Source organism: Trachypithecus francoisi, unplaced genomic scaffold, assembly GCF_009764315.1.
Source record: "Trachypithecus francoisi isolate TF-2019V2 unplaced genomic scaffold, Tfra_2.0 Lachesis_group11, whole genome shotgun sequence".
NCBI classification, from domain to species: domain Eukaryota; kingdom Metazoa; phylum Chordata; class Mammalia; order Primates; family Cercopithecidae; genus Trachypithecus; species Trachypithecus francoisi.
This window is the reverse complement of record NW_022681456.1, coordinates 1,732,912-1,757,658: the sequence shown is the minus strand read 5'-3', so window position 1 is coordinate 1,757,658 and position 24,747 is coordinate 1,732,912. Positions and strand designations below refer to the sequence as shown.

Genomic DNA, 24,747 nt, shown 5'->3' with positions numbered 1-24,747 from the left:
ATGCGGCAAACATGCCCACAGGGCCAGGACACAAGGGGCCGGGTCCACAACACAGTGCTCCGGTGACAGCTCCAGCCCCGCTCTGGCCACGTGTCTCGCAGGTGTGAAACTGTGGGGAACGTTCCCCCACACGTCTGCCCTTCCCTTCCTCTGCTTAACCCCTGGGCTGACTCCACCTGTGGGGGACGCTGCAGCTGGGGGTCTCTGTCCCCATCCCTCCCAGGCCCAGGCCTGTGCTGAGGTCCCAGTGTCCCGGCCAGCAAGGGGCAAGTCTTGGGACCACCCTAAGCCGTGGGAGCCCTCTGGTGTCAGCCAGTGAGGAAGGGCCCTGACCAGGTGGCCTCAGGGTCAGCGTGGGACAGGAACTGGGAGCTGCTGTCAGAGGAGACATCTGAGGTGACCCCAAAGTCCACAGAAAACCAGACAGGCCAGGGCAGGCTCAGTCCAGCCTCACATGGGCAGAGACCCCAACCTACCTCTCAACCCGTCTCCACACCTGCCCCCCATATTCTGACACCTGCACCCGGGACACCCTTCTGCGAATGGCTCCTGAACCTCGGCCTGTGTTGATGACTCAGGGACGGTGGGCTCTGAGCGGTTCTAGCCGGTCCCCTCCACCAGGGGCCCCAAGTCCCTCGTGCCGGGCTGAGGGGAGCCCATGGCCGGTGAGGCAGGAGGAGCAGCTCTACCCTCAGGAGGAGACTTGCTTCCAAGCAGCCCCGGGCCCATCTTAGGCCATGGTGGGACCGAGGCTGGCAGTACCAGGACCCAAGAGCGCTGGGGCGGCCCGGGAAGCCAGGCCTTGGCGGATGGAGAGGCTGCCGCCTCGGGCTCTGCTCAGCGGCTCCTCAGCCTCCCCGGCTGTGTCCAGTGGGCTGACCCTCGGGGTCCAGGCTGTAAGTCCACTGGCCTCTGCCAGTGTTTGGCCAACAGAGGGCAGAGTCAGGAACTGGAGGAAAGAAGCAGGGGGCACCGGGTGGGCCCCATGCCCTGAGATTTCTCACTGCGTCCTCCACAGCCCAGTGTCCCTGGGACAGCCCTCTGCGCCCCCACCTCCCGCTGACCTGGGCAGGGCCCTGCATCCTCCCTCCTTGCCCCCCATGGCTGTGGCTGTGGCTGCTCTCTGGGTGGCCCTGGGCCCTGCACCTAAACCTGCAGTGAACTCCCCCTGTGCTCTCCTGCCTCCCATCGAGTCACCTTCAGCCTCCCGAGGAGATCAGGGCAGTGGTGCCAAGAGGCCTGGGTGGGGTGGGGCTCCCCGTGGGCACCGGCTATTCTAAACCATGGCCCTGGGGCAGCCTCAAAGGACAGGGGAGGATGCAGGGCCACAGGGTGGAGCTTGTCCAAGGCAGGCAGATGAGAGGCCTCTCCCCACTGGTTCTGCCTCATTCCTCCACCTGGGACGGGCACAGCCTCCTTCCCACCCCAACCCAGGCCACCCCTCACTGGAGCCACTCAGGGTCCCCTTCCTCCTGCCTTAATGCTGTTCAACTGCCCTGAAGTATTTGTCCTGGGCTGCGGAGGCCAAGGGCAGGGCCCGACCGGGTGAAATGCAGTTTCCTCCCAGGTCTGGGCATCCCCTGGTCTCTCATTCGAATTCCATTTCATTTCAGAATTCTGGTTCTCAACACACATCAGTCCTCGCCTCGGGGCAGCAGCTCCTCCCCGCACCCAGGTCAGCTGTCCTGGAGGCGGCTCCCGCTGGCAGGGCAGCTTTCCCTGCAAAGCCATTTAGGAGGAAGGGGAAACTCCCTCAGAGCCCTGTGGGGAGTGAGGAGTTAACTCTAGCACGGTCCCTGGTCTGGGGCCACAAGAGCTCAGGAAGGATTTTCCTGCCTCTCAGGGCCTGGTCCTAATCTGACTTGTGAGCTGGAGGCCTCAGAACTTGGAAAAAAAGAAACACGTCGTTCATGTAACAGAAAATCAGACACGTCTTCCTGAGTCAGCTCAGAGCCCAAGTGAAGGTGAAAAGTGAACATCGGCTTTCTCTTCTTGCTAAAATTTCAAGTTCAGATTTTATGTTCTCAAATAATTTGTCATGTAGATCAGGTATCTCAGGTCAAAAACGTGTCATGAACATTCAGACACAGATGACAAATGACTATGAGAGGAACGGCATGCTGTTTCCTTAACAAATCCCAAGCAGCCCTGACACAGGAACCTCTGGGAGCTGGGCTAGGTCATCAGAGCAACCAATTAATTAGGCGGTCAGTATCCCTTAGCAGAAGGAAGGAGGTTCCCTGTGCTCGCTGGAAAAATAAATCCAAGGGAGCAAGCAGAGTGGGATGAAGGACCACCTGCGGATGGTCACAGACTAACCCGCCTACGGTACCAACTCAACCCCACCCCAGGAATACATCAGAGCTGCAGCTGAACCGATCAACAAAAGCAAACACACAGAGCCTCCTGTGCTGCCACAGTTCTCACGGCGACTTTCTCCGGGTGTAGACCGCTGTGTGTGGCTGCCTGGGGAATCCAGGGTCATGACTTAAGACAGAGGGCAGGACACTCCGGACAGTTCTGGTGTCTAAATGGTGTTGGCCGCCCCTCCTGTGCCGTGCTGGGTCCCAGCAAGGGGAAGACGGAGAGGGAGGACCGTCCAGAGTCCCACCATGCGGCCCCAGGACTGTAGGAAGAGGAGGGTCTGAGCAAGTCCCCCACCATCCCACCTCTGCTCCCCACACGGGGCTGTGGGGCACCTGCCTGGGGCCCCATCCGTTCCCACCACCTCCTGTCAGAACCCACAGGCTGGGGTGCTCAGAGACCCAGAGCATCTGGGAGGGATGGAAACCTCTCAGGAGAGACGTCAGGAAAACGTCACTTCTCTAACGGCTCTCCTTTTGGGGCTTCCTCGATTAGGATAACCAGCCTCGAAGCTTCCTGCCTGCCAAGCACAGCGGGTGAATTTTATATTAGAAACATTCATTTCCTCCCATAGTAGAATTATTTTTAATTTACTTTGAAGTGTGGTCTCTGCTTGAATACAAGCCTAATTAGATCACTGTGTAATATATCAAACCATAAGAATGAAAAGTTATTTGAAACCTCTCTCTTGTTCCCACACCCTTTATAATTCAGCAGTAAACAGCATATTTATGGGAGTGGGTGAACAGTGACCGGGTGCCCCACCGCTGCCAGACACGTATCAGGGACCCTGGGGCTCTGCGAGGAGCCAAGAAACCCAGGACATTCAGAAGCTCCTGCTTCAGGGGTGAGCACGGCTGGGGAGGGGGGACGGGATCCAACACCAGAGAGGAGCTGGGGTCTTGCTGAGCACAGGGACGTCGGGAAGAGCAGCTGGGGGCTCATCAGAGCAGACAGAAACCTGGGGAGGGGTATCCAGTCGTGGGTGCTGCGGCACCAGGGTGTTACCAAAGGCTTTGACGGAAGTAGCATTTCCTAAACATCGGCCCACCTGTGTGGCGGGAGGGGTGCAGCGGCCACAGCCTCAGAACCTGGCTCTCCACGGCTGCCTCATTTGTCTCTGAATTTCCCCAGGCTGCTAAGACTGAAGTTGGGGTGGGAGGGACAGAGCAGGGTACCAACTAGGACTCCATTTGTCAGGGACAGAACCATTTCAAGCTGGCTTGAGAATGAAAGGGATGTATTGGTTCATGTAACTCAGAGGGGCAAGGGTAGCTACCTTAGGTGTGGCTGGATCCAGGGGCTCAGGTGATGCAGCCGGGGCCTCCCCCAGCCCTCAGCTCTGCCTCCCTTCATGATGGCTCCACAGTCAGTCAGGCTCCCCTTGGCATCTTCATCTGCATCCGACAGAGGTGGGCTCCTGCAAGGCAAAGCAAAGGCTGTTACCAGAGTTGGGGAGGAAGCTGGTGCAGAAACCAGTGCCCCTGGTGGACAGGAGGGAGATTTTCCTGAGATGCAAAAGGCAGACTGAAGGGCACAGGATGCCGTGACTCAGAGTGGTAAAGCCCTCGCCGTCTGGTCTGTCTGGCCTGTGGGGACCCTCCTGGGCCTCAGTGCCCCCTCTGCAGCAGAGCCCACCCACCAGGGCCCACTGATCCCCATTCCCAGGGCTGCAGGGCTCCTCTGCTGGAAGAGGGTTCTGGGCCAGTTTGTCTCTGGGGCACTGGGGAGGGCAGGTGCTGCTCCACCCACCCCGCTTCCTCACAGAGATGCCTGGAGCTCAGCTCAGGTGAGTTTCTGCCTCAGGAATGAGGGGTCAGGTTCTCCATGGAGACGGCGCTGGGGGATGCTGTGCAGCCGCTGAAACAGAGGCCCAGAAGGCTTATTTTATTGTCGTGAAGAGCCGTTTAGAAAACACCATGCCATGAGAAAGTCAGGCTTAAGAATAACCTAGACGTGGTGGTTACAATTTTTGTTAACAAAGAAACACATATCACTTGTCTGTATTTGTACAACTCGGGAAAGCGTTGGCCACGGATGGGGACATTTTTCTTTCTACTTCTCTACATTCTCTAAATTTCCTGAAATGATGAGTTGTGCTTAGACTAGGAAAACGTCGGGAAAGTTCATTTTAAAAGGAGAAACTGTAGGGCGGACAGTCTCCCTAAGTGGGAGCAGGGCTTCTTCCAAGATGCCACACCCTGGCTGGGGGCCCTGACCCAGCAGGAGGCCCGAACTTGGGGACTGGGACTGGGGAGGCCTCCCTGGGTGAGGCGTCTCCAGACAGGAACAGAACTGAGTGAGGTTCATGAAAGAGTAGTCAGGCGTCTGGAATACGCAGAAAATTAGGCACCGGAAGACACCAGGGAGCAGGAGGGAGGCCGGAGAGCCCAGGAGAGGAGCCCGTACCAGCCCAGCACTGCTCACCCCACATGCTGCCCTTGCCTCCCAGTCCAAGGAAGAGATGAGACTTTCACGCTGGCCTCCCAGGTGCAGAAGCCTCAGGTGGGGGGGCTGCTTCCTGCCCCCACTGAGTGCAAACACTGGGCCTGTACTGCCCACGCCTGCACCCCCAATGTGTCCAGTTGCTCCCCAGTTCTTTTATTTTCTACACTTTAAAAACAGGGATATCATTCACATACCACATAATTGCACCAACTGCCCAAGTTAGTAGTTTCTAGTACATTCCTAAGGCTATGCAACAGTCATATTTTCATCACCCCACCCCCAAAAATTGCATGCATTCCTCTCTCCATTCCCCAGCCCCTGGCAACCACCAGCTGTTTTCTGTGTCTATGGGTTGGCAGTTTCTGGGCGCCTTATAGGAATGGAATCGTACGGCTGTGGCCTCTGTGCCTGGCTTCCTTCACTTAGCAAAATGTTCTCATGGTTCATCCACTATGTAGCCTGTGTCAGTGCTTCATCCCCTCCTATGGCTAAATAACATTCCGTCGTAGAGATGGACCACATTTTCTAATCCACGCATCTGTTGATGGACATTTGTGTTATTACCCTTTAGCTATTATGAACAATGCTGCCATGACCATTTGTGTATATTTGCATAAACATATCTTTCATTTCTCTTGTCTATCTAGGAGTAGAATAGCAGACACGTGGAATAATTCTATGATTAACTTTTTGAGGAACTGCCCAAGTATTTTCTCTATTGGCATCACCATTTTACATTCCCACCAACAATGAATAAAGGATCCAGTTCCTCCATATCTTCACCAATACTTATTTTTTATTATTTTATTTGGCTTTTTTTTAAATTACAGGCATCCCAGTGGGTATGAAGTGGTATCTCATTACGGTGGTTTTGATTGAATTTCCCTGATGCTTAATGACGTGAATTTTTTCATGTACTTATTGGCCATTTGTGTATCTTCTTTGGACAAATGTCTATTCAAATACTTTGTCTATTTTAAAATTTATTTTTCATTCTACTATTGAGTTCTAAGAATTCTTCACATATCGTGGATACCAGATACTTCTCAGATATTCCCTGGGTTGCCTTTTCACTTTCTTAATAGCGTTCCTTGATGTTTTAATTTTGTTTTAATTTTGATGAAGTCCAATTTATGTTTTTTCCCCTTGTTTTTTTTTTTATATCAAATCTAAGAAAGTTGCCTAATCCAAGGTCACGAAGATTTGTACTTTTGTGTTTTTTTAAGGGTTTTATATTTTTAGCTATCATTTCTAGGTCTTTAGTTCATTTTGAGTTATTTTTCACACATAATGTGAGGGGAGGATGCAAGTTCATTGTTCTGTGGACTATTCAGTTTGTAGCTTTGCAATAAGTTTCGAACTTGAGAGTGTGAGTCCTCCAGTTTTGTTCTTTTTTCAAAGTTGTTTTGGCTATTCTAGGTCCCTTGCATGTCCACATGAATTTTATTTTTTTACTTGTATAAATTTATGCAATTTATAAATTTATGGGGTAAACTATAAATTGGGGTACAAGTGCGATTTTGTTGCATGCATAGATTGCATAATGGTCAAGTTAGGGCTTTTACGGAATTAGAATCAGCTTATTCATTTTTACAAAAGAGACAGTGGGGTTTTCTAGTGATTGCATTAAATCTGTTTCAATTTGGGGCATACTGCCATCCTAACAGTATTCAGTCTCCCAATACATGAGCATGGGACGTCTTTCCATTTATTAGTTCTTTAATTTTTCAACAATGTTTCATAGTTTTCAGTATACAAATATTTCATGTCTTTAGTTAAATTTCTTCCTGTTTTATTCCTTTTGATGCTATTATAGATGGCACTTACTTCTTAATTTCCATTGTAGTTTTTTCATTGATAGTGTTTAGCAGCACAGCTGAGATTGTGTATTGATCTTGTATTCTACATCCTTGCTAAACTAATTTATTAGTTCTAATAGGTTTTTTGTGTGTGTGTGTAGGTTGTTTAGCGTTTTCTATAGATAAGATCATATCGGCCGGGCGCGGTGGCTCAAGCCTGTAATCCCAGCACTTTGGGAGGCCGAGACGGGCGGATCACGAGGTCAGGAGATCAAGACCATCCTGGCTAACATGGTGAAACCCCGTCTCTACTAAAAAAATACAAAAAACTAGCCGGGCGAGGTGGCGGGCGCCTGTAGTCCCAGCTACTTGGGAGGCTGAGGCAGGAGAATGGCGTAAACCTGGGAGGCGGAGCTTGCAGTGAGCCAAGATCCAGCCACTGCACTCCAGCCCGGGCGACAGAGCGAGACTCCATCTCAAAAAAAAAAAAAAAAAAAAAAAAAAAGATCATATCCTTAGCAAATGGAGATAATTTTACTTCTTCCTTTCCAACCCAGATGCCTTTTATCTCATGTCCTTACCTAAGTGCCATAGCTGAAACTTCTAGTACAATATTGAATGAAAATGGTGAGCACAGACACCCTTACCTTATTCCTCATCTTATGGGAAAATAGTTCCATCTTCCACTCTGAAGCATGATGTCAGCTATAGGCTTTTCATAGATGCCCTTCAGCTGGTTGAGGAAGTTCCCTTCCATTCCTAATTGGTCGAATACTTTTATTATGAAAAACTGTTGGATTTGTCAAATGCAACTATTTTTTTCCACATCTATTGAGATAATCACATAGTTTTAGTTCTTTGCTCTATTAATATACTGTTATATTGATAGATTTTCTTATGTTGAATCAACATGGCATTCTGGGGGAAAAAATCTTATTTGGTAATAATTTTTAATTTTTATTTTTATGTGTTCCTGAGTTTAGAATAGTACCTTGTTGAGGAGTTTTGTGTCTATATTCTTAAGGCCATTGAGCTATAGTTTCCTCTTTTGTAAGGTTTTTTGTAACTTTTGTCTGGTTTTAGTGTCAGGGTAATAACTGGCCTCAGAGAATGAGTCAGGAAATATTCCATACTCACATATTTTAGGAGGGATTTTGAAGGATTGGTGTTTCTTCTTTGAACACTTGGAGAATTTCTCAATGAAACCATCTAGTCCTGTAATTTACTTTGTAGAAATTGTTATTATCATTTATGAACTCAATGTCTTTACTTATTATAGGTCTATTCAAGTTTTCTCTTTCTTCTTGGGTCAGTTTTGGAAACATGCCACTTTCTAGGGGTTGTTCCTTTCATTTAGGTTGTCTGATTTGTTGATGTACATGGTACATCTTTTTTTTTTTTTTTTTTTTTTGAGATAGAGTCTTGCTCTGTCCACCCAGGCTGGAGTACAATGGCACAATCTTGGCTCACTGAAACCTCTGCTTCCTGGGTTCAAGCGATTCTTCTGCCTCAGCCCCCTGAGTAGCTGGGATTACAGGCACCCAGCATCATGCCTGGACAAATTTTGTATTTTTGTAGAGACGGGGTTTCACCATGTTAGCCAGGCTGGTCTTGAACTCCTGACTCAGATATCTGCCCACCTTGGCCTCCCAAAGTGCTGGGATTACAGGGGTGGGCCACTGCACCCAGCCATATTTCCTTACAATCTTTTATTCTTCATAAGCTTGGTAGTAATGCTCTTCTTTCATTTCTAATTTTAATCATTTGAGTCTTCTCTCTTTTCTCATGGGTCAACATAGCTAAAGTTTTGTCGATTTTCCTGATTCTTCCAAATGAGTAGAATTCCATTAATTTCTGCTCTAATCTGTATTCACTTTTTTCTTCTTCCTTTGGACTTGGTGTGCTCTTCTTTTCCCAGCTTCCTAAGGTGGAAAGTTAGGTTAATGACTTGAGATATTTCTTCTTGTCTAATCTAGATGTATGTGGCTATAATAAATTTCCCTGTGACACAGTATCCCATAAATTCTGGTATATTGTGCTTTTGTTTTTATCCATCTCAAAGTATTTTCTAACTTCCCTGATGATTTTTTTCTTGACCCATTTTATTGTTCAGAAATATGCTGTCTAATTTTCACATATAGACCAATTTACCAAGTTTTCTTCTATTACAGATTTCTAATTTCACTCCAGTGTTGTTGGAGAACTTACTTGGTATAATTTCATTCTTTAAAATTTCCTGAGACTTATTTTATCACTGGAATAGGATGTATTCCTTGTACCATGTGAACATGGAGAGAATGTGTTTCCTGCTGTTGTTGGGTGAAATGTTCTGCCCATGGCCTGCCCCAGATGAAAGCCACTGGGTCATCAGGAACAAAGGGCTCATCAGTAATTAGTCAGTTTGCTGGCTGCTGCAGATACTGGTTCAGTGATGGTGCCAGAGACACTAGGGGAGGAGCAGGCTTCCTGCTGAGAGCTGTGCTGGAGCTGCCCCTTGTCAACAGTTAGAATAGCAATGGCTTTCAGCATGCAAACGCTGCAGCTGTGGGCCCAAGCAAAGGCAGGCAAGTCCCTCCCCCACGGTGCCATTCTGATATAACCACCTTCCAACTCTCCCGTGAAGCACCTTGCACATGAATTGGGAGCGGGGTGTCCACACCGGCCATGGGGTGTCCTCTGCACAGCTGTGCCTCTCAGCTCCACTGCCTCCTTCCTGCTTTGGAGTTATTTGCTTCGGAAGAAATTACATTTTAAAAATAAAACAAAGAGCATTTGCAGTGAGAATGGGCTGCAGTAGGGGGAGCACTGACGGGAACTGAAGTCCACAAGCTGGCAGGTGGGGCCCTCGTCCCCCGGGGACATGGCACAGGGAAGCAGGACAGGCGCCCAGGCCTTGTGGGCCTGAGGCTTATATGACTGGGAGGGTGTTCCTGGGGAAGACACTAGAAAATCACACAGACAGAGTCGCAAGGGACCCTGTCACACTCTGCGGAGGCCCACGTGACACGGCAGGGACAGGAACTGCAAGCAGCTCCACTGCAGGAGCACCTGCCCCACCTGGGGCCGGGCCATGCAGGGCAGATGCAGCCCAGCCACGCAGCAGCCCCCAGCCACTCCTCCTCACATGCCCACCGCAACTATCACTGAAGGAAGAGGTCTCCCGACCACAGTCACCAGGCCACACGCTCCCTCCGATGGCTCCCTTCCTTCCTGGGTCAAAGCCTGACACTCCCTGGCTCCTGCCCTCACCCCTGCCTCAACATCTGTGCCCAGCCCCACTGCTCCATCTGCTCCTTAAACCCCCAAGCGCCTTACCTGGATGTCATCATGGTGGGGAAGGCTAGCGGGGAGACTTAGAGGACACGACTTTTAAGCAGAATCCTTAAGAAAGACTGGAATGTGGCCAGGTGGGCCGAAGGGAAGTGTCCAGCAAAGGCAGGCCTGAGTCCCAGGATCCCCGATGATTAGGAGCTTGGATGGCTGAAGACAGGTGTGGGCAGCTCCTGGTGAGGCAGGAGAGGTAGGCAGGGCCAGGCAGTCAGGGCCTGTTAGGACAAGAACTCACCCAGCCTGAGGAGACTCTGAGGAAACGTGTGATGCAGACAGACTTAAAACTGTAAGAGGCCCCATGGCTGCTCTGGACAGGGAGGGTTGGCGGGACAAGGACAGGTGGAAGTGCCTCGGAGGCTGTTCGTGGGGGTTCAGCGGAGAGTGATGAGGGGGGGCTGGCACTGAGGGGGCTCCAACAAGGGAGGATTATGAGAAATTCCCTTGGGGCCAAAGGGGATTGACATGTGGTCATGGGGAGGGTGGCCCAGAGACTCCCTCCTGAACAGTCACTAAGGTCCAGCTCCCTTGTGCATGGCGGAACCCAGGCCTGTGGGCGGCTGTTCCACCCCATGGGGTGGGGGCACAGGACAGGGAGGAAGCACTTTGGGGACCCCTCAGAGCCCCGGTTCAGTGAACCTCAGGAGCCCATGCAACCCACCACCCATTCTGGAAATGGCAGTATCCACCCGGGGTCCCAGTGGAGAGGGGAGGGGCCGGGCTTTCCTCTGGGCCCTCCTTGTCATCCTCAGCTGAGACCCCAGCCCAGTTTGCTCCTGTGTCTTCTCGTCCTAATCTCTGACGTGAGTTCAGCAGGACTCACCCGACAGCGGGTGCTCTCAGATCCCTGCCCGTTTCCGGCCAAAAGAGCCTTCAGGACAGCCCGGCAGTGCCAGGAATTGGGGGGCTCATGGGGACCACAAGGTCTGGAGATGGGAGGTCAGGGGAGTGTGTATGTGTGTCTGTGCATGTGTGTCTGTGTATGTGTGTGCATATGTATGTGTATATGTGTGTGTGTGTGTCTGTGTGTGTGCATATGTATGTGTATATATGTGTGTATGTGTGTCTGTGTGTGCATATGTATGTGTATATATGTGTGTCTGTGTGTGCATATGTATGTGTATATATGTGTGTCTGTGTGTGTGCATATGTATGTGTATATGTGTCTGTGTGTGTGAATATGTGTGTATATGTGTGTGTATGTGTGTCTGTGTATGTGTGTGTGCATACGTATGTGTGTATATGTGTGTGTGTGTGTCTGTGTGTGTGCATATGTATGTGTATATGTGTGTATGTGTGTCTGTGTGTGCATATGTATGTGTATATATGTGTGTCTGTGTGGTGCATATGTATGTGTATATATGTGTGTCTGTGTGTGTGCATATGTATGTGTATATATGTGTGTATGTGTGTGTGCATATGTATGTGTATGTGTCTGTGTGTCTGTGTGTGTGCATATGTATGTGTATATATGTGTGTGTCTGTGTGTCTGTGTGTGCATATGTGTATATATATGTGTGTCTGTGTGTGTGTGTGTGCATATGTATGTGTATATATGTGTGTCTGTGTGTCTGTGTGTGTGCATATGTATGTGTATGTGTGTGTATGTGTGTCTGTGTGTGCATATGTATGTGTATATATGTGTGTCTGTATGTGTGCATGTGTATGTGTGTGCATGTATGTATATATGTGTCTGTATGTGTGCATGTGTCTGTGTCTGTGTGTGTGAATATGTGTGTATATATGTGTGTCTGTGTATGTGTGTGTGCATACGTATGTGTGTATATGTGTATGTGTGTGTGTGCACATGTATGTGTATATATATGTGTGTATGTATGTGTGTATGTCCTTCCTGGAGCTTCTTAGTATAACTGCAAATGCCCCCAAGAGCAACTCACCTGCCTGTCCTGGCCTGTGGCCCTGACACCCTCCCATCCACGACCTGCCCTTCCTGATCGGTTGTGAATTTGTAGAGCTGGGCTTGCCACACCCCTGGTCAGCTGGCCTCAGGCTGGGCTCAGGCAGTGAGAGGCCCTGGTGGGTGATGGGGGAGGGGAAGAGCCAGGCTATTCCCCATCCTCCTCTGCCTCAAGCACCCCGGGCAGCTACCTGTCTTCCTGGCAGCTCCATGTCTCAGGGGTCCTGGGGCCACCACACACTGCGTGATTAGAGAGTGGACTCCATGGCTTATTACAGAGAAAAGTCATGTAGCAAGATCAGCAGGGGAGGAAGACCCAGGGGAGTCTGGACTGGCCAAGTGTGGGCTAGAGCTCCCCCTCGGGGAGGGTGCATCACACCAAACACGTGGCTTGCTCCAGCAATGAAGTCAGCAGCACATCCAGAGTGTTGCTTCTCAGGGAGGCTGTGTAGGTCTCTGAGTGCAGAGCTTCTACAGAGGGCTGGTCACATAGGCACCCTCTACCTGTGCAGCCACTGTGGTGACAGAAGTCGGGCATGCCCTGATCACACTGCCGAGTCCAGGCAGCTGGTAGGGCAGGGCTTAGTTCCCTGAGTGCACAAATGACCTGGTCAACCAGTCACACAGGAAACGTCCCAAAAGCCAAGTTCTCGGATGCTGGCTGGGGATCACCCAGATGCTGGCTGGGGATCATGGCTGCACACAGGTCTCCGTGAACATGTGTGAGAATCAGGCAGCCTCCGGCCTGCTGTGTACGTCATTCCTGCACACCGAGGCTGCTGTGGGTCCAGCTTCCCCAGAGACCCCAGCTCTGGGCTCTGCCAGCACCACCCACTCCGCTCCATCCCAGGGACGGAGCCACCGCCTTCTCTCCTGGCCTCTGAGTTGCCTCCCAGCTCCAGTCCGACTTCTCAGCTCTCCCATCCCCTCCATCCACTCCTTGCCTCAGTCTCCTGTGTGGTAAATACATGAGTTCTCTAGTGAGGCCCCGACTGCTGCATCCTTGGATTAATTTAAGGATTAAGGACAGAGGCCAAAGAAGCCTGCATGGACCTGGGTATCAGACGCAGAAGTAATGGAGCATTAGTCACCTTAGTTACCACATTCTCAGTCAGCGAGGTCAGGAGCACGTCCAGACCTGATGGACACTCCTTCACAGCGACCTCTTGTGTGCAAACAGAACTCCGTGGAGAGCAGCTTGGGGGCAAGGACAGGCTTCTCTAAAGCAGGGTTAGGCACCACAGTCACTGAGGATGCACAGTCCTCTCCTTGCCCTGGAAGCAGAGAATGGGAATGTGCAGCCGTAGCGAATGTGCAACCAACCCCAGGCCAGCTCAGTCCCCTTAAGTTGCTGAGCAGCGGAGCCCTGACTGCCTCCAGCCAGGTTCTCCCTCCACAGCCACAGTATTTGGGTCTTGGAGCGGTGCTGACGGCCAAGATGGGGAGGGCGTAGCAGGAAGCTAGATATGGAGCAGGCATTTCCCAGCCTGGCAGAGCCACGGAGAGACCCCCGGTCCCCGCCGCCGCCACCAAGAGCAAAGTCAGAGCAGGACACGGTGGGTGGGGGTGGGGTTCCCAGGGTCCTGACCCTGAAGCAGCAGGACCCCAGGCACAGGCAGGACCCCGCCTCCCACCCCATGCAGGCTCCTCCTTTCTCCAGATGCCCCTCAGCAAGGAAGAGTGGACCCGGACCGGTGGGAGCTATTTGGTCCAGACTCCCTAGCACCTACGCGGCTGGACCCTAAGGATTCCCACGCGGTTCCAGATGGACATTTCCAAACACATGCCCAGGTCCTCCAGAAGGTGACTTGAAGATAAGAGTCCTAAATGAATGCAGAGCAGTTTCAACACAGGAGTTCACATACGTGCTCCCAACTGCTTCTAAATGTTAGGGAAAATCCCAACTTTGTCTTTGAAAAACACCAGAGTGTGTTAGTCTTTTATAGTTCGTGATTTTTTTTTTTTTTTTTTTTTTTTTGAGACGGAGTCTCGCTCTGTCACCCAGGCTGGAGTGCAGTGGCCGGATCTCAGCTCACTGCAAGCTCCGCCTCCCGGGTTCACGCCATTCTCCTGCCTCAGCCTCCCGAGTAGCTGGGACTACAGGCGCCCGCCACCTCGCCCGCTAGTTTTTTGTATTTTTTAGTAGAGACGGGGTTTCACCATGTTAGCCAGGATGGTCTCGATCTCCTAACCTCGTGATCCGCCCGTCTCAGCCTCCCAAAGTGCTGGGATTACAGGCCTGAGCCACCGCGCCCAGCCTATAGTTCGTGATTTTGAAACACTCAAAGACAAATTGCCAGTTTGCCGTATGTATTTCAAATCTACTTTCTGTTTATTTAATTTCTTGGCTTCTTTAACTTGAAGCTTCCCACCAGGGCTACACACCTCTTTTTTACTACAGAACAGTGTGACTACCCAGGCTGCTGAAGGCACCCCTTGTCATCTATCTAGAAATTACCTTCTCTGCATGTTGCCTGGAAGCGTGGAGGGTTCACCGTTGTAAATTATAGTTCAAATTACAAAACAGGGCCCCTATTGATTTCAGGTTCTACATGTATAATTTTGGTGCTTTTGCTAATGACATAATGAAAAGAGGTGATTATGTCATTAAAATGTGATGTTTTTTATACCCCGAAGAAGCCGCCTATGTGTAGTCATGACCATCCTGGGTGCGGTGTCAGAGTGGGCTCTCCCTGGAGGACCCTGAGGCCACCCTACAGGGAAGAGGCGGGGGCTTTGCCGTGGTGAAGTATTTCCTATCACAGGCTGCCCTGCTTACTCCTGGGAACGAGACACTTTCAGAGTTAACGCCACGAATACTGTTCTTCTGCTCCGTAATGTTAGGACCAAACAAACCCTTGTTCATCTAATTGTGTGAATTATCCAGTTGAGATTCCGGGCAGTCTTGTTCTGTTTAATGACAATTAGGCTTCAGTGGCTCACGCGGACAGGTGCCGCATCGCCCGGCGTGGGGCCTCTCCCGTGGCTTCCGCCCTGCCCCCTTCCCCCCGCAGAGCCCGCTCTGGGACTCACCTGCTGATGGAGGGCGCGTGGGAACACGTGAGCCTCTCTGCACAGGGAGGTCCCAGGACTGGCACCGACACGGAACCTCCTCGCCTTCCAGGGGTCCTCGGGTCCCCAAATCCAAACTCACGCCGGGAAACCCCTCAACGCACTTCCGCCCTGGCCCGGGCTGCACAAATCCCAGGTGCTGCTGAGCTGGAGACACGCTCTTCAATGAGGTTCATCTTCTTCCACGCCAATGACACCTTCAAGGGGGAACATTCCGTTATGCGCTGGAGGCTCAGCGCCTCGTGAGCAGCCGTGGGTCGGAGCCCGGCACAGAAGCTGGCGGGGGCTCTGGGGGTTTGGTTCACCCACACTGAAGGGGCCCGAGCACCTTCTCACCCACCCACCCACGGGGGTGTCAGGAGTCCAGCCACAGGCCTGCCTGTTTTAGAAGGAAATGAAATCTGAGGAGATTCAAAGCAGTGATGGTGGGAGTATTCCCCATTTCCTCCTTTTTTAACACAATGAAAATGTAATTATCCTCCCTTACAAGAACTCTGAGCCACTTGAAGGACTGTCAGCCCAGCTGCACTGTGACGGTCACATATTCTTGTTTGCCTGTGCCTTTTTACTGTTTTCACAGAAGGAAGCTGAGTTTCAGCTAGTTCCATTTCACCATCAAAGGCAGGGCATGAGGAGGGACGGGGACAGAAATGTGGATGCAAAGGGGCGCCTGCCGCCTGTGTTCTCACAAAGCCACAGAGTGTGGACCTGCCCCACTGGCCCCCAGCGCCAGCCTGGCCTGGGTAGGTGACCGCAGTCTGAAGGAGGGGATGGGGACAGGAGAGGATGGGGACAGGAGGGGATGGGGACAAGGGAAAGCAGGGTGGGAGCTGACCCTGGAGCACCTCCTGACAATTCCCTGATTAACCGGCACGCAGATAGACAGGGCAGGTCTCCATGGAGAAATACACGTGGCTTATTTAATTAATCCCGAAAAGTAACTTCCCCAAGCCTTGCCCCAAACCGCAGTCCCCCTTCTAATGATGAGAATAGATCATTAAATCAGATTTCATGAAGTCTGCCCAGATTTTTCTTATTGAATTTCATGAAGGTGTTACTTTCAGGACTCTGCCCCAGTGCCCATGGTTCAGGGACATCCTACGAGCACTGGTTCCTGCTGCAGCACGGAAGGGCCCGGGGATGCCGTCTATGGGATTTCTGCTCCCAGACAGGCTGCCCCATCCACCGGTGCCCTCCTTGTGCCCCCACCCACTCCTGCTTCTCCCCTGCCCTCTCCATTCATCAGTGTGAACTGAGGACTCCACTCTTAATATTTAGCCAAGTCAGGCATTTTAAAATGCCATTCTCCTGGGAAGAGATCATTATTAAAAAGGGAATTAATTTATTCTGAAGCCAAATATAAACCCTCAGTCATCCACGGACTGCTCTTAAATGACTCGTCTTCCGGTATCTTCTCCACCAGGACGAGTAAATGAGGCGAACCTAAGTGTGGGTGCACAGAGTGTCACCATATTCTGGAACTCGAGTTGTGTTTGGATCTGTTTTTCTCTGCTTTTCTGATTGACTTTTCCTTGCTCTCAGCTGTGCCAGGCAGAGCTAATGTCCATGCATTTCACAAACATAGGACAATTCAGAAGCTGTTCTTGCCAGGGGATGTGCCCAGAGAGGAAGATGCCAGCCAGGAAACAAAGCCAAGTTTTAAAAGCCTCCTATTTGTTTAACTGCATAAGTAATGCACATTCATTACTCATAAAGGCAGGAAGGGGAAGGGGTCAGAAAATACTGACAGGCAAAGAAAGTAAACCCTATAAATTTGTATTATCAGACAAATCACTGTGAACAATTAGGATTGAATTTTTACCACCTTTTAGAGTCTTACTTTTAAAAAGGCACACATAGAATGTAATAGACGTAACCTTGTTTATACTTAGATGGGACCACTTTATAAACAGTATTTTGTCACCTACCAATTTCACTAGATCGCAGACACCATTGCTTCTAATTAACGCAGATCTGTGAGACCCCCTGATTTCTGCAGAGCACTTGTCTGCCTCCGTCCTAGAGTTGAGACAGTTCCCTGTGTTCGGTTCTTAGGTTTTCCCCGTGTTTTTGGAATCTTGCACTGGGATGTAAGCAGTGTCCTGGACGGCTCATGAGCTCTCAGCACAGTCCCGGGCAGTGGAGTGGGCACTGTGCCTGATGACACTATGACCATCCTCCCCAGGTGGCCCGTTTCCATCACACGGCTGAGAGGGGCTCTGGAAAGTTCCCTGGTCCCCCTCCTCTGCCCACGAGCTTCCCTGCCATGGTGGGCTAGATTTGAGAGGGAAATGGGACAGGAGCCCTAGAGGGGCTTTCGAGCTGCAGGACAAGGCCCTGTGGTCCCAAATGTCCACCCCTGGCAACTGTCTGCTCTCCTCCCAGCCGGGGTCAGCCCCAGAGAAGGGCCCAGCGATGTCCTCTCCTTGGGCTTCATTATTAACTGAAGAAAAAGGGGTGCCCTTTAAAAACTTTTTAAGATGAGGAAAAAAATAAGTCAGAAGGAGCCAAATCAGGACTGAAAGGTGATGCGTGATGATTTCCCAGGGATGTTGTCAGGATTGTCCTGGTTTGGCCGGGCATGGTGGCTCACGCTTGTAATCCCAGCACTTTGGGTGGCTGAGGTGGGTGGATCATGAGGTCAGGAGTTTGAGACCAGCCTGACCAACATGGTGAAACCCTGTCTCTACTAAAAATACAAAAATTAGCCAGGCACGGTGGTGTGTGCCTATAATCCCAGCTACTCAGGAGGCTGAGGCAGGAGAATCACTTGAACCTGGGAGGCAGAGGTTGCAGTGAGCCGAGATCACACCATTGCACTTCAGCCTGGGTGACAAAGCAAGACTCTGTCTCAAAAAAAAAAAAAAAAAAAAGATTGCCCCGGTTTGATGGTAAGAAATAGCAGGAGCATCGTGGTGGAGAAGGACTCTCTGGTGAAGCTTTCCTACGCAACTTTCTGGTAAAGCTTTGGCTAACTTTCTTGAAACACTCTCATGATAAGCAGCTGTTACTGTTCTTTGGCCCTCCAGAAAGTCAACAAACAAAATGCCTTGAACATTCCCAAAAATTGTTGCCATGACCTTTGTTCTTGGGTGGTCCACTTTGGCTGTGACTGTACCACTTCCACCTCTTGGTAGCCATTGCTGTGATTGTGCTTTGTCTCCAGAATGGTACTAGCAGAGCCATGTTTCATCTCCTGTTACAGTTCTTCTAAGCAATGCTTCAAGATCTTGATCCCCCTCTGGTGTAAAATGTCCATTGAAAGCTCTGCTCTGGTTGGCAGCTGATCTGGGTATGACAGTCTGGGCACTCATCGGTAGAAAATTTGCTCAACTTTAATTTTTTGGCCAGGATTGGGTAAGCTGAACCAATTGAGATGTCTATGGTGTTGGCTATTTATGCTGCTAAGCACGAGTCCTCTTTAATTAGGGCATCAACGAGATTACTTTTTTCCTCTCAAACTGACGTGGTCTGCTGCTGCAGCCTTCATGTTCAACATCATCCGGTTCCTTCTTAAAATGACTTAACCGGCCGGGCTCGGTGGCTCAAGCCTGTAATCCCAGCACTTTGGGAGGCCGAGACAGGCGGATCACGAGGTCAGGAGATCGAGATCATCCTGGCTAACACGGTGAAACCCCGTCTCTACTAAAAAATACAAAAAACTAGCCGGGCGAGGTGGCGGGCACCTGTAGTCCCAGCTACTCGGGAGGCTGAGGCAGGAGAATGGCGTGAACCCGGGAGGCGGAGCTTGCAGTGAGCTGAGATCCGGCCACTGCACTCCAGCCTGGGCAACAGAGTGAGACTCCGTCTCAAAAAAAAAAAAAAAAAAATGACTTAACCATTTGTAAATGGCTGATTTCTGTGGGGCATTATCCCCCTGAACTGTTTATAAAGCATCAATGACTTCACCAGTCCTCTACCTAAGCTTCACCACAGATTCGGTGTTTGTTCTGCTTCAATTTTAGCATAATTCATGTTGCTTAAATAGGGACTCTTTCCAAACTGATGTCTTACCTTTCTTAATGTCTCAAACTAGATACTTTTCAGACATTTTTTTTTTTTTTGAGGCGGAGTCTCGCTCTGTCGCCCAGGCTGGAGTGCAGTGGCCAGATCTCAGCTCACTGCAAGCTCCGCCTCCCAGGTTTACGCCATTCTCCTGCCTCAGCCTCCCGAGTAGCTGGGACTACAGGCGCCCGCCACGTCGCCCGGCTAGTTTTTGTATTTTTAGTAGAGACGGGGTTTCACTGTGTTAGCCAGGATGGTCTCGATCTCCTGACCTCGTGATCCGCCCGTCTCGGCCTCCCAAAGTGCTGGGATTACAGGCTTGAGCCACCGCGCCCGGCCCTTTTCAGACATATTATAACAAGTTAGTATGAGTTTATTTTGGTGCAAAAGAAATTTGAAATTCATGCATGGTTTTTTTTGTAAGACACATTTTCCATAAACTTTTGAAAACACCTCATAAATATAACTGACTCTTGAACAACACAGGTTTGAACTGGTGGGGGAGCCACTTATATGTGGATTTTTTCCAGTAAATATGTTGGAAAATTTTTTGAAGATTTGCAACAATTTGAGAAAACTTGCAGATGAAACACATAACCTAGAAATATTGGAAAAAAATTAAAGTTAGGCATATCATGAATACATAGAATAAATGTAGATACTAGTCTATCTTATCATTCACTACCACAATATTAGACAAATTATTATAAAAGTTAAAATGTATCAAAATTACACAAATAAACCCTCACAGACTTTACATGGCATCATTCACAGCCAAGAGAAATGTAAACAAACATAAAGATGCAGCATGAAATCATAACTGCACAAAACCCACTGTAGTACCTAACATACCACTGTCACAATTTCATGGCCCCTCCTGTTGCTATTATGGTGAGCTCAAGTGCTCTGAGTATTTGCTTGAAATGCGATGCGATGCTCATCATCCCCACCTGTGCAGCTCATCGCTCCAGTCAATTACATATTGCAGTAAAGCGTGATCTCTTGTGGTTCTCATGTATTTTTGAAATCATATTTACTGCAATACCCTAAACCTTGAGTAACACCGTGAGACCCATGAGAAGTGCCACTAGTGGTGCTGGAAGTGTTCCAAGAAGCAGAGAAAAGTCATGACATTACAATACAAAGTTGAATTGCCTGATATGTACTCTAGGTCAAGGTCTGCAGCTGAGATTGCTTGCCAATTCGAGATAAATGAATTTAGCATAAGGACCATTACAAAAAAAGAAAGAAAGAAAAGGAAATCCACGAAGCTGTTGCTGCAGCTACGCCAGCAAGCACAAACACCTCACACTTTTTGTGGCAGACGTTTGAATTTTGTATTGAAAACGCAGCTTCTGTGTGGGTGTAGGATGACTATGAGAAAGGCATACATGTAGACTTTAATAAGATTTGAGAAAATCTGACAACTTAAAGCAAAAGGAAGGTGAAGAAGCTAAAGCTGGAGAGTTTAATGCCAGCCAAAGATGGTTTGATAATTTTAGAAAGAGAGAGAGGTTTGGCTTTCAAAAAATGTCAGGATAACAGGAGAAGCAACTTCTGCTTACCAAGAAGTAGCAGACAAGTTACCAGACACCATTAAGAAAATCAATGAGCATAAAGGCTATCTGCCTGAACAGATTTTTAATGCTGATGAAAGTGCTCTATTCTGGGAGGAAAATGCCACAAATGACATTTATTAGTAAGAAAGAGAAGGGGGCACCAGCACTGAGGCCAGGCAGGGAGAGGCCAACTCTATTGTTTTGTGCAAATGCAGTTGGGTCTATGGTCAGAACTGCCTTTCTCTATAAAGCCACTAACTCCCGAGCCTTGAAGAGAAAAGATAAACAGCAGCCACCAGTCTTTTGTACAACATGGAGGTCTGGACAGTGAGCACCCTTTTCCTGGACTGATTTCATGGGTGCTTTGTCGCTGATGTAAGGAAGTACCTTGCCAGTAAGGGACTGACTTTTAAAGTCTGTTTGATGTTGGATAATGCCCCTGGCCACCCAGAATGCCTTGGGTTCAACACCAAAGGCATCAAAGTGGTCTTGTCTCCAAATACAATACAATGTCTCTAATACAATACAAGACAAGACAAATACGATGTCTCTAATTCAGCCTCTAGATCAGGAGTCATAAGGACCGTTAAGGCCCATTAAGCTCCATACTGTATGGCAAGGATTGTCAACATTATGGAACAGAATTCCAATAGCAAGAATGTCATGTAAGTCTGCAAGGATTACACCGTGGAAGATGCCATTGTTAGAAAAAGCTGTGAAAGTCATCAAGCCTGAAACTATAAATTCCTGCTGGAGAAAACTATGTCTAGATGTTGTACATGACTTCACAGGGTTTAAAACAGAGCCAATCAAAAAAAATCATGAATGTGATTGTGCATCTGGCAAAAAGAAAAAAAAATGATGGGGGATTGAAGAATTTCAAGATATGGATCTTGGAGAAATCCAAGAGCTAACAGACACCACACCAGAGGAATTCACAGAAGACAAAAACCAGAAGACAACTTGAAGGAGGTGAGTGCTTCTGAACCAGTGACAGATGATGAGGAAGAAGACAAAGAAGAAGCCATACCAGAAAATACATTGACCACAGACAATCTGCCAGGAGGGTTCCAGTATTCCATCCTGCTTTTCCCTTCCTTACTGACACGGGCCCTTCTATGACGCAGGCACTGAATCCAAAGCACACAGTGGCAGAAGGATTCACATAAAAATATTTTTAGAAAAATGAAAAAGCAAACAGGTCAGACAAAATTTTCATGAAATTGCACTGAGTGTGCCTGCCTCTCTTGCCTTCCCTCCTTCCACCTCCTCCACCTCTTACATCTCTGCCACCTCTAAGACAGCACAACCAACCCCTCCCTTTCCTCGTCTTCTCAGCCTACTCAACACGAAGACAATGAGGATGAAGATCTTTACAATGATGCACTTCCACTAGTGAAGAGCAAATAGATTTTCTCTTTATGATTTCAAATAACATTCTCTGTATGCTAGTTTACTTTATTGTAAGAATACAGTATATAATATAATTTACAAAATATATGTAAATCTACTGTGTTATCAGTAATGCTTCTGGTCAACAGTAGGCTATTAATAGTTAAGTTTTGGGAGAGTCAAAAATATACACGGATTTTTCAACTGCATGGGAGGTCAGCACTCCCAATCCCTGTGTGGTTCAAGGGTGAACTGTATATATATAAACACACACACCACACACACACGATTCTCTCCTTGGATTTTTTTCTGCAAAACTCCTACTCATGTTCTGTCTACCACATTACTTTGATCTTGTGTAAGTTTCTTTAGAATTTAATAAATTATACTTTTACATCAGTCATAATATTGGCTCAAGGTATGAAATGGATCCAATTACAGGAAAAGAAGGAAATGTACCTTCTGGCAGCTGAGTTTACGGTCTGTACGACCCGGCATCCTGCTTAGCTGTGGTAGAAACCACCGAGCCTCAGCCTGTCCTGTGCTCATCCCAAATGCACTTCATTCCTGGAGACTTTGTCCATCCAAACCAGGGCTGTCTAATCTTTTGGCTTCCCCAGGCCACACTGGAAGAAGAATTGTCCTGGGCCACACATAAAATATACTAACAATAGCTAATGAGCTTTAAGAAATTGCAAAAAAATCTCATAATGTTTTAAGAAATTTTACATATTTGTGTTGGGCTGCATTCAAAGGTATCCTGGGCCACACGTGGCCCACACGCCACGGTTTGGACGAGGCTGATCTAAACCTAGAGCATGGCCCTCGTCCCCAAAGTGCATGTTCCTGGGTTGTATTTACGAGGACAATTCTGCCTCAGGACAAATGAAACAAGGCCTAGGGGTGCTGGCCACTCAGCCCATTCGTTTTGGGAAGGGACTTGTTCAATCAGCTTTTGGAATCCTCAGTGTCTCCCCCAGACCTGGCAAGTGAGCCAGACTGGCTTTAGTCCCTGAGCTCGAGTGGTGACAGCGGGGCTCCTGGTCCATATCCCACGTCAACCCAGCAGTTCAGGGGATGCTGGCAGAGGGAAGGATACAGGACTGAAGGGGCTGTACCTGCTGCTCAGCCACAGGAGCCTGTGGGGAGGAAGGCACAGGTGTATTCTCCCCTCTGCAAGAAGACAGGGCTGCCTTTTCCTGTTGGACAGAGAGAGTCCAGCTCTCAGAAGCCTGGGGCTGCCTTTCCAGAGGAAGTGGAAAGGCAGCCACCAACTCCCCCGCCTACCTGCCCACAGGCCCACGGCTCCATCCCGCCCCCGCCTCCACTCAAGGAAGAGCCAGTCACCCTCCTACACCTGCTCTCCAGCCTCACCTCTTCCTCTGCCCAACACCCTTTTTCTCTTCTTGGGGAAAGTCTGCCCTCACCCTGTGTATTGGGCCAGGCTTCACTGTGTTGGCACAGAAACATCCAAAACTCAACAACCTCATGAGGAAAACACTCGTTTCTCTCTCACAGGAATATAGAGTGGTCATTCCAGTCAGTAGGAAGACTCTGCTCCACGTGGTCATTCAGGGGCCCAGGCTGATGGCTGCTCAGCTACCACCAACATGCGGTTTGCAGGGTCACCTGGGCATCACCACCTCAGTCAACAGGAAGATGGGAGGGGCATGTCAGGTGCCTCCACAGGAGGTTTAGGGCCCATCCCTGAACATGCATCGTTTCTTGCCCAGCACTGACAGCCCCTCTGCAGGGAGGACTGAGCTGAGACCCTCCAAAGTCATAGTGCCATGGGTGACAAGGGAGGGCAGGCTTTGGAGCTGCTGCACAAGCCCAAGCCTAGGTGTCTTCTGACTGGTTGTTAAAGTTACAGAGCCCTCGTCATGATCCTGGGGTGGAAAGTGATGCTCCTCCACTCTCCATTTGTGGGTGTTTTGCAGTGACTTGGTTTATAGGCACTGTTAATGGGGAGTGGGTAGCATGGAGATTGGGGCAGACAGAGATGGGAGCAGGGTCTATCCAGTTCATTTCCAGCACAAATCACTGCTTTGCCAAGAATAAGTGTTAAATCCTGACAACAAACTCTCCTGGAGACTCATCCCTCATATTAAAGGCACTGACAAGTTCTGCAGTTAAAAAAAAAAAGTAATGCATTCACTTTGCTAATCCACTACTTGTAAAAAATGAAAAAAAAAACACAGAATACTGTTTTTGTGCAGTGTCTTAGCATTCTGTAGAATTAGTGTTGGCAGGAGACACTGTGAAAAAGTCAGGCCTTTTTTTCTTCTTCTTCTTTTAAGAGACAGGGTCTCATTCTGTCATCCAGGCTGGAGTGCAGTGGTGTGATCACAGCTCACTGCAGCCTCAACCTCCTGGGCTCAAGTGATCCTCCCACATCAGCCTCCCAAGTAGCTGGCACTATGAGCATGTACCACCATGCACAGCTAATAGTTTTTTATTATATTTGTAAAGACAGGGTCTCCCTACATTGCCCAGCTGGTCTCAAATTCATGAGCTCAAGTGATCCTCCTACTTCGGCCTCCCAAAGTGCTGGGATTATAGGCATGACCCAACGTGCCTGGCCAAAGCAGGCCTTTGAGATGAAGACCAAACTCCTGAGCCTGGTATTGAAGGCCTTCAAAAGTTTGACTCCCCTCATTATGGCCAACACCAACACAGTGACTACATTGGCTACACACTGATCTAAAGCTTTACTATGCTAACTCATTTAATCTTCACAATAAGTAAATGAGGGTTGATGACGAGGATGATTCTCACGATTCTCACTATAGAGATGAGGATGGTAATATCCAGAGTTACCAAGATGCACCAAGCTAGGAGGAGGCCCAGGTCTGGGACCCCT

At 49.1% G+C, this 24,747-nt stretch overlaps 1 long non-coding RNA gene across 1 annotated transcript in view; it reads right to left on the bottom strand.

The window, feature by feature from the left end:
• Positions 1-9,233: 9,233 nt before the first annotated feature.
• LOC117090938 overlaps positions 9,234-24,747 on the bottom strand; it is a 35,630-nt gene continuing 20,116 nt past the window's right edge. The window contains exons 2-4 of the long non-coding RNA XR_004440155.1: positions 14,890-15,125; positions 9,927-10,114; positions 9,234-9,342 (exon numbers count right to left, since the gene is read on the bottom strand). This is a non-coding gene — a long non-coding RNA (uncharacterized LOC117090938). The remainder of the gene's footprint in view (positions 9,343-9,926; positions 10,115-14,889; positions 15,126-24,747) is intronic.